This window comes from Mandrillus leucophaeus, unplaced genomic scaffold (assembly GCF_000951045.1).
Source record: "Mandrillus leucophaeus isolate KB7577 unplaced genomic scaffold, Mleu.le_1.0 Scaffold15, whole genome shotgun sequence".
NCBI lineage: Eukaryota > Metazoa > Chordata > Mammalia > Primates > Cercopithecidae > Mandrillus > Mandrillus leucophaeus.
Window position 1 is genome coordinate 1,334,395 of NW_012101476.1, and position 7,802 is coordinate 1,342,196.

The 7,802-nt window shown below is 46.6% G+C and overlaps 1 pseudogene; it reads left to right on the forward strand.

Moving 5' to 3' along the window:
• Window positions 1-1,019: 1,019 nt before the first annotated feature.
• LOC105535743 overlaps window positions 1,020-7,802 on the forward strand; it is a 10,956-nt pseudogene continuing 4,173 nt past the window's right edge.

Below are 7,802 nucleotides of genomic sequence, written 5' to 3' on the forward strand. Positions count from 1 at the left end.
TTTGACTGTGAATGTCTATGTCACAAGACAAGACGTTGCCTTGTTTTGAATTTATGACCACACGTTTTCTTCTGTGGCTTGCTTCTTTACGCAACATTTTTTGGACTTTTGCCTGGGTCGATGCTTGTGGCTATAGCTATACATTCTCACTGCTGCATGGCCGATTCTATTGTATAAACATACCACAATTTACTTAGCCATTCTTCTGTTGATGGTCATTTGGATTGTGTCCAGTCTTTGGCAATTACTAACAATGCTGCTGTATGTGACTCCTAATGCACACATCTATTTAATACATTTAAGAGGAAGTGCTGGGTCATGGGGTATGTGATTTTCAACTTTCCCAGGTAATGCCTAACTGTTTTCTGAAATGCATCTGCTTCTAGACTGTCTCATCTGCAGTTCAACTTACTCAGTAGCACTAGGGTCGTCACTCCTCACAGGTAACACCAATTGAGCTCTCTTGGTTTCATCAGGGTAAGAGTTTGGGGAAAGGGGAGGAAAAAAACAGTCAGGTGTGGCTGGGTGCGGTAGCTCACGCCTGTAATCCCAGCACTTTGGGAGGCCAAGGCAGGTAGATCACAAGGTCAGGAGATTGAGACCATCCTGGCTAACATGGTGAAACCCCGTCTCTACTAAAACTACAAAAAAATTAGCCAGATGTGGTGGTGGGCGCCTGTAGTCCCAGCTACTCAGGAGGTTGAGGCAGGAGAATGGCGTGAACCCAGGAGGCGGAGCTTACAGTGAGCCGAGATCACGCCACTGCACTGCACTCCAGCCTGGGTGACAGAGGGAGACTCCATCTCAAAAAAAAAAAAAGAAAAAAAAAAGTCAGGTGTGGTGGCTCACACACTAGCACTTTGGGAGGCTAAGGAAGGAGGATCACTTGAGTCCAGGAATTAGAGGCTGTAGTGAGCTATGATTATACCCCTGTATGCCAGCCTGTGGGCAACAGAGTGAGTCCCTATCTCAAAAAAAAAAAAAAAAAAAGAAGAAGAAAAATGGTGCATAGACCCCCGATGGGAGTAAGCCCAAGGTTTATTGTCTACTGTGAAAGTCAGTTAAAATTATTTTTTTCTGGCTGGCTGCAGTGGCTCGTGCCTGTAATCCTACCTGTAATCCCAAGGGGGGCAGATCACCTGAGGTCAGGAGTTCGAGACAAGCCTGACCAACATTGCAAAATCCTGTCTCTACAAAAATACAAAAATTAGCTGGGTGTGGTGGCAGGCGCCTGTAATCCCAGCTACTAGGGAGACTGAGGCAGGAGAATCACTTGAACCCAGGAGGTGGAGGTTGCAGTGAGCCAAGGTCACACCACTGCACTTCAGCCTGGGTGACAGAGCAAGACTGCATCTCAAAAAAACAAAAACAAACAAACAAAACAAAACCCCAAAACAAAAAAATTATTTTTTTTCTGTGAGTAACAGAAATCCCCAAATAACAGCAAATTAAACAAAACAGAAATACATTTCTGTCCCACATAAATGAAGGTCTGAAGTCAGCTATCCAGACTGATACAGGGCTCTATGAGGTAGGTTCCGTTGCTCTTGTTCCACTGTCTCTGCAAATGGCTTGAGCTGCTTGAGCTCCAGCCATCACGTCTATATCCTAGCCAACAAGAAGGAGGAAAGACAAAAAGAATTTTTTGTCCCTTTCCTTTGAATACACTTTCAGAAAGTCATACAGGCACTGCATATATTCCAGTGGCCAGAGCTTAATCTCTCAGAAAGAAAGAACTGCAAGTGATACTGGGAAATGTAGTCCTTGTTCTTGGTGGCTGTGTGCCCAGCTAAAAGCTGGGAGTTTCATGATTAAGGAAGGAGGGAGAATGGATTTGCAGGACAACGAACAATCTCTGCTATGGATATCCTTGCTCAGGAAAGCACTTCTGGGTAGGTCTGCCTAATGCCCTTATTACACACACTTACAGATACACATCTCACAAGTCAAAATGGAGAGTAAAATAGGTATTTAGTAATGTCACATCTTTATTTTATTTTATTTTTTGAACAGAGTTTTGCTCTTGTTGCCCAGGCTGGAGTGTAATGGTGCGATCTTGGCTCATTGCAACCTCTGCTTCCCGGTTCAAGCAATTCTCCTGCTTCAGCCTCCCAAGTAGCTGGAATTACAGGCATATGTCACCATGCCCAGATAATTTTGTATTACTGGTAGAGACGGGGTTTCACCAGGTTGGCCAGGCTGGTCTCAAACTTCTGACCTCAGGTGATCCACCCGCCTCAGCCTCCCAAAGTGCTAGAATTACAGGCGTGAGCCACCACACCTGGCAATGCCATGTCTTTAAATATTACAAGATATACTCTCTGTTCATCTAGGAAACTATGGTGCCCAAATGGTGAGTAGTAAAGTAAGTTTCAGCTGGGCGCAGTGGCTCATGCCTGTAATCCTAGCACTTTGGGAGGCCGAGGCAGGTGGATCATGAGGTCAGGAGATTGAGACCACCCTGGCCAACATGGTGAAACCCCATCTTTTAAAATACAAAAAATTAGCTGGGCGTGGTGGCACGCGCCTGTAGTCCCAGCTATTTGGGAGGCTGAGGCAGGGGAATCGCTTGAACCCAGGAGGCAGAGGTTGAAGTGAGCTGAGATCACACCATTGCACTCCAGCCTGGCAACAGAGCAAGACTCCGTCTCAAAAAAAAAAAGAAGGTAAAAAAACCCACCATCACCAACAAAACAGTAAGTTTCTTCCCCTCTTGTTGTAGGCTTGTCATCTTCTTCTCTGAGTCCCCTACTTCTCATTTGTTAAGGCTACAGCCTTTCTCCTGGGCCTTTCCTAAGGAACTGGTACTTACATCCCCTTTGATACCTAAACACTGCCCTGAAACCCAGGCGAGATGACCTGGGAACCACATGTCAAGCCCAGTATATGTGTAAACTGAACTGTGAGGAAACCCATTTACTTTATTTTAGTTTTTTAATTTTTATTTTATTTTATTTTTTGAGATGGAGTCTCTCTCTGTCACCCAGGCTGGAGTGCAAGGGCACAATCTTGGCTCACTGCAAACTCCACCTCCTGGGTTCAAGCTATTCTGCCTCAGCCTCCTGAGTAACTGAGATTACAGGTGCCCACCATTACACCCAGCTAATGTTTGTATTTTTAGTAGAGATGGGGTTTTACCATGTGGGCCAGGCTGGTCTTGAACTCCTGACCTCAAGCGACCCACCTGCCTAGGTCTCCCAAAGTGCTGAGATTACAGACGTGAGCCACTGTGCTCATGTGGCACATGCGTCTAATTCCAGCTACTCGGGAGGCTGAGGCAGGAGAATCACCTGAAGCCTGGAGGCAGAGGTTGCAGCGGGCTGAGATCGGGCCATTGCACTCTAGCCTGGGCAACAAGAGCAAAACTCTGTCTCAAAAAAAAAAAAAAAAAAAAGGAATTAAAAGCAGGGTATCATAGAGTTATTTGGACACCCACCTTCATAGCAGGATTGTTCACAAAAGTCAAAAGGTGGAAGCAACCCAAATGTCCATCGACAGATGAATGGAGCAGCAAAATGTGATCTGTACATGCAGTAAGATATTCAGCCTTAAGAAGAAAGGAAATTCTTACATCCTACAATGGATAAACCTTGAGGACATCATGCTAAGTGGAATATGCCAGTCACAAAAAGACAAATACTATGCGATTCCATTTACTTGTGGTACCTAGAATAGTCCAAGTCCCAGAGAGAGAAAATAGAAGAGGGGCTGCCAGGGGCTGGGAGAGGGGAGAACGGGGAATTGTTGCTTAACAGGTAGGGTACACAGTTTCAGTTTTGCAAGATGAAAAGAGTTCTGGAAATTGGTTGCACAGCAATGTGAATGTAATTAATACTAGTGAACTGTGCCCTTGAAATGATTAAGATGGTTAATTTCATGTTATGTCTATTTTACCATAATTAAAATAATAATACTTTGTAAACTTCTTTTTTTGTTTGTTTGTTTGAGAAGGAGTCTTGCTCTGTCACCCAGGCTAGAGTGCAATGGTGGCGTGATCTCAGCTCACTGCAACCTCCGTCTCCCGGGTTCAAGCAATTTTCCTGCCTCAGCCTCCCGAGTAGCTGGGATTACAGGCATCTGTCACTGCGAGTGCTTAATTTTTTTGTATTTTTAGTAGAGACGGGGATTCACCATCTTGGCCACGCTGGTCTCAAGCTCCTAACCTCGTGATCCACCCGTCCCAGCCTCCCAGAGTGCTGGGATTACAGGCGTGAGCCACCACACCTGGCCTAAATTTCTTTTTTTTTTTTTTTTTGAGACGGAGTCTGGCTGTTGCCCAGGCTGGAGTGTAGTGGCCGGATCTCAGCTCACTGCAAGCCCCGCCTCCCGGGTTCACGCCATTCTCCTGCCTCAGCCCCCCGAGTAGCTGGGAGTACAGGCGCCCGCCACCTCGCCCGGCTAATTTTTTTTGTATTTTAGTAGAGACGGGGTTTCACCGTGTTAGCCAGGATGGTCTCGATCTCCTGAACTCGTGATCCGCCCGTCTCGGCCTCCCAAAGTGCTGGGATTACAGGCTTGAGCCACCGCGCTCGGCCCTAAATTTATTTTAAAAAGACACCAGGCCGGGCGTGGTGGCTCACGTCTGTAATCCCAGTACTTTGAGAGGCTGAGTGAGGCTGATGGATTTTATTATCAAAATAATTAGTTATTTTAGGCAAATACTCTGCTGAATCATATGGCAATTTTTTTTTTGAGACAGAGTCTCACTCTGTCACCCAGGGTGGAGTGAAGTGGTGCCATCTCAGTTCACTGCAACCTCCGCCTCCTGGGTTCAAGCAATTCTGCATCAGCCTCTCGAGTAGCTGGGACTACAGGCACGCACCACCACACTTGGCTAATTTTTGTATTTTTAGTAGAGATGGGGTTTCACCATGTTGGCCAGACTGGTCTTGAACTCCTGACCTCAGGTGATCCACCTGAGCGGTGTGAGCCACTGTGCCCGACCTGGATTATATGGTAATTCTATGTTTTATTTATCTACGAGACAAGGTCTCACTCTGTCACCCAGGCTGTAGTGCAGTGATGTGATCACAGTTCACTGCAACCTTGAACTCCTGGGCTCAAGGTATCCTTCTACCTCTGCCTCCCAAAGTGCTGAGATTACAGGCATGAGCCACCACACTCAGCCTATGTTTATTTATTTACTATTATTATTATCATTATTTTGGGTTTTTTTTGAGACAGGGTCTCGCTCTGTCACCCAGACTGGAGTGCAGTGGTGTGATCAGAGCTCACTGCAGCCTTCACCTGGCTCAAGTGATCCTCCCGCCTCAGTTTCCCAAGTAGCTGGCCCCACAGGTGCACACCACCATGCCCAGCTAATTAAATTTTTTTTTTGTAGAGATGGGGGCCTCTCTGTGTTGCCCAAGCTGGTCTTAAACTCCTGATCTCTAGTGATCCTGTTGCTTTGGCCTTCCAAAGGGCTGAGACTATAGGTGTGAGTCACCATGCCTGGTCTATGTTTAATTTTCTGAGGGACTACCACACTCTTTTCCACAGCAGCTGCATGATTGTATATTTCCACCCGTAGTGCACAAGAATTTCAGTTTCTCCATATCCTTGCTAAGGCTTGTTATTTTCTGGTTTTTATTTATGTTTAAAATATTTACTTATTTATTTATTTACTTACTTACTTATTTACAGACACAGAGTCTTGTTCTGTTGCCCAGGCTGGAGTGCAGTGCAGTGGCATGATCATAGCTTACTATAGGATTGGACTCCTGGACTCAAGGATCCTACTATCTCAGCCTCCCCAGTAGCTGGGACTATAGGCATGTGTGACCATGCCTGGCTAATTTTTAAATTTTGTGTAGAGACAGGGTCTGGCTATGTTGACCAGGCTGGTCTCCAACTCCTGGCCTCAGATGATCCTCCCAGTTTGGTCTCCCAAAGTGCTGAGATTACAGGTGCGAGCCACTGTGCCCAGCCTGTTTTTAAATATATTTTAAATTTTTTCATTGTAACCATCCTTTTTTTTTTTTTTTTTTGAGACAGGGGCTCATTTTGTCCCATAGGTTGGAGTGCAATGGCACAATCTTGGCTCACTACAGCCTCTACCTCCTGAGTTCAAGCAACCCTCTTGCCTCAGTACCCCCAAGTAGCTGGGACTACAGATGCATGGCACCACCTGCCTAATTTTAAATATTTTTTTGTAGAAGCAGGGTTTAGCTGTGTTGCCCAGGCTGGTCTTGAACCCCTGAGCTCAAGCGACCCTCCTGCCTTGGCCTCCCAAAGTGCTGGGATTACACAAGTGAGCCACCGCACCCAGCCAGATAGTAGCCATCTTAATGGAGTGAGATGGCTTACTTTTAAAAATTATTTCTAAACTGAACCCAGACCCTGGCATATCAGAGGTGGTTACAGAGTGAACGCATCTGACAAACAATCGAGGTAATTTTGTTTTCCAGGGTTTGTTCCATGAATAAACAGTCTCTGAGAGGCTGGTATCTTGTCCAAGTGTCAAGAGCCTGAATTTGAATTGTCTAACTGAAAGGCAGCATATTCTGTATGAAGCAGTGGTCCTGCCTACGGGCTTGCTTTCCCTTGCCAGGCCCCCAAAGCCCACCGCCCTCTGTCCTCGAGGGGAGCGGCTTCTTTCACAGGAGAGGCTGCTCCTGCCGTAGTCACCTCTCTACCTGGTTCCACCCTATGCAAGGCAAACAAACCCAGAAGAAAGAAACCCATTGCCATGCAAAATCCAGTGACCCCAAACCCAACCAGACCACCAGGGATGTTCTGGGAGTCTGGGCTGGGGACAGGAGCACAGCCAGCCCTCCCCTGCAACACCAAGTGCCTGGTGGGGCAGAGCGAGTCACATTTCAGCCTCACTCACAGGCCAGCTTGAAATGCGGCCCAGCCGCCACTGCCTCCTGAGAACTCCTCCGGATGCCTGCAGGCTTATGCGGGGCTGAGTCACTTCCTCACCTTAATTCTCCCCTAATACCTTCCCTTTCTCTGCCGCTTTACTCCTGGCACCACTGTCTGGGTGTGGAATGTCTGGGGAAGCTGTGCAGGTGGGTTGGCTGAGCTGTCTGCCCAGATACCACAAACATGGCTGGGGAGAGAGGATGCAGGGGTAAAAGTAAAGCCAGATTTGTCTGCTGGCTCTTAAGCGCGTCCTAATCCCCTCAGTCAGTTTGATCTTCGCAAACATGAGCACAGGTCAATATCTCTAAGCAGGGATCCTGAGGGGCTGGTGGAGGATGGAGGAGAGGATGGATGAAGAGGAACAGGAAGTAGGGGGAACAGTGATGGCTGCTTTGGCTTTTAGAAACTTCCATCCCACGTTACTTTCCCTAGGGAAGCTCCCACCTCCCATCCCTGGGAGAACAGACTGCATCCTGAAAGGTCAAGTTCCAGGTCATGTTAAATATGATGGTTTCCTGGATGAGTCTAAGGAGGCATCATTAATATTTTCAGCCTATTTCCGGAAGTCCTGCTGTTCCTCTTACCTACGTGTATGCTGTCCTTCCCTGTGTACAACTTAACTTTCCTTTTCAGGTTTTGGATGCTTTGTCTTTACATTGCTTTGTGTGTTTGCCTGCCTCAGGCTGTACGTTCGGAGATAGAAATTGGGTCAAAGTTTTAATTTTTATTTAAGTTATTCATTTACATAGCTTAAAAAGTCAAAGGATGGTGCAAGACTTATGAAAAAGAGCCCTCTCCCTTCCCCTTAGCAGAGATAATCACCTTCATTTTTTTTTTTTTTTTTTTTTTATGGAGTCTCGTTCTGTAGCCTAGGCTGGAGTGCTGTGGCACGATCTCGGCTCAGCCTGGGCGACAGAACAAGATTCATTCTCCAC